Raw genomic sequence first — 2,773 nt, forward strand, 5'->3', positions numbered from 1 at the left:
TAACGGCTGCGAAAAACGTCTGTGTGCAAGGTAAAAGAAATAATCTATAATGTTAAAAAAATAAACTGACAAATGTTTCTGTGCACCTCCCTAGGGGTTCAATTACATTTTTCAGTTACAGTTCCATTTTCAATTACCCATATTACACTAGTGACCAGCATTGTTTCTAATTACATTTAATTTTTTTATCCTCAGAAAGTCAATTACAATTACATTCTCAATTACTAAAGCTCAATTACAATTAATCACAATTACTGTGCTTGAAATAAATAATCTAATAAAAGTGAACCTTCCTCCTGTGTTAGCTTTCTGTTAGCATATCTGATGATAGCGGGTCCTAAATCATCTGTGAAATACACTAAAAATAAATATCTATCATCTAATTTCTTTCCTTTCCATTGGTTACCTTTTAGGCTTCATAATCAATGAAAATATTGGTTTGAATCATTTTTTTGTGTCAGTATACGCCTCGATTTACATTTTTTTAAATGGTAAAATGTGGGAAAGCTTGATATGAAACATATTTTAATAACTGTTAACTACATATGTGTAGAAATGCAACACGGTTCCCCAGTTTTGCGTATAATTATAATTGACAATTCTTGTAGAATTTTTATGGCCATTACAATTACAAAGTTAATTATCGAAACTCAATTAGAATTATCCACGATTACGACAGCAACATATCTTTAAAATGACAATTACGATTACAATTACGCCATAATTGTAATTAATGATTAATTGTGCAATTGCAATAATATTTTACCCCCAACTCTGGTGCATGTACCCCAGTTTGGGAACCAATGAACTAGATATTAGAAATTTGGACTAAAACCAAGTTAGAAATGAGTCAAAAGACTATGACTAAAACAATCATAATTTGCTGTCAAAATGTGCACTGGTTGTAATGTTTCTCTGCAAAAGTGCAACAGAATTAAAGTTATTTATAATGTGATTGAGTCACATGATACTGTATATAATATCACAATGAGCTAATGTACTGTATTCCTTCCTGGACCTAATGTCTTCATTTTGGGTGCAATAGGAGCTCTGTTACTAACAGTGTCTGCACCTGGTGACGTGTCAACGTCATCTTGAGTTTAAACAGCCGTGACACACACAGCCACATCAGTGCAGCCTCACTTCCTTCCAATGACGATCATCACTTTTACACGGCAATGATGGCATGTCAGGCGAGCAGCTAAAGCTTCACCAGTGTCTCCTTCTCTGTTCTCCAGTTTCAGCTGGGCTCTTCTTCGCTAATCCATCCACCTTGACCTCTGACCTCTGCTTGACTTCTTATGTAAGTCGAGGAACACACACGGGAATGTCCCATGGTGTGCTACGTCACGTGAACTAAGCTCATTAACAGTTTTTCTTGGATGCCAAGCTACAACAACACCTGCAAAACAACATGAAGGCTCATGGTGAGGACATAGATCCTATATTAGATGGGAGGATATGTTCGATTATTATGACCAAACGAGTGTTGCACACCTTCTACAATCAAGTGTCTCCGCTTTTCTTGTAAAATCCCCTTTCTCTTTATTTCCTTATTTCTTTAAATGTGTGTTTTGTACTGTGTGTAGGATAAATGCTATTGTCTGCAACACTAAATATAAACGTGCTGCTATTGTTGCCGGTATGGATTGCGGATTGTAAAGTTGCGTATGCTAAAATAAACGGCAACTTTTTGCAACATTTAGCAACAAACCATGTTTAAAAAAACATTTGTGATTTTTTTTTTATTTTTTACTTTTGACTAGATTTACAGCAATATTTGTGAAATTTATGATAATTTTTTTCTCATAAAAATATAATGTCAATGTTAAATCTAAAAGATAAATATTAAATCTAAATGTTCCATTTAAATATAAATGTTCCATTTAAATATAAATGTTCCATTTAAATATAAATGTTAATCCAAATGCTAAATGTTAAATTAAAATGTTAAAAGTAAATCTTAAATGTTAAATCTAAATCTAAATGTTAAATCCAAATGCCACGGGTGAAACTAAATATTCAGCTAATATGCAAATTCACCGATTAGACTTAGCATTGAACATTTAGATTTAGCATTTAGATTTACATTTAACATTTCGATTTACATTTATCACAGGTGAAACTAAATATTTAGCTAATATGAAAATTCATCAATTAGACTTAGCATTGAACATTTAGATTTACATTTAACATTTAGATTTACATTTATCAAGGGTGAAACTAAATATTTAGCTATATATGCAAATTCAGCAGAGGTACCAAAATAAAAATATTTAGATTTAACGTTGACATTATTTTTTTTACAAAAATTTAACTTTAAAATTAACATTAAGATTTAATATTTAACATTCAGATTTAGATTCAATATTTAATATTTAGATTTAACATTGACATTGACAAATATTGCTGTAAATCTGGTCAAAAGTAACAGAAAAATTCACATACATTGTTAAAATGTGGTTTGTTACTAAATGTTGCAAAACGTTGCCGTTTATTTTAGCATGCGCAACTTTACAATCGGTGCCGCCCATCACTAGTATAGTGCATGCATGCAGCTGACTGTATTGTGTCTATGTAAAGCTCAGAGCTGCTGCTGGGTGCTGAGGGGACAGCAGCCATGTGACCACAAAGGCAGAGATTGGTTTAGTGCAGATGTGACATCAGCAAGCCTCCCACTTCCTCCCTCCTCTCTCTATCTCTCTCTCTCTCACTCCCAGTTTCTGTCAGGCTCTCTCTTCCCTCTATCTCTCTGTTTTTTTTCTTCCACTCT

Source organism: Gouania willdenowi, chromosome 17, assembly GCF_900634775.1.
Source record: "Gouania willdenowi chromosome 17, fGouWil2.1, whole genome shotgun sequence".
In the NCBI taxonomy this organism is placed as follows: Eukaryota; Metazoa; Chordata; class Actinopteri; order Blenniiformes; family Gobiesocidae; genus Gouania; species Gouania willdenowi.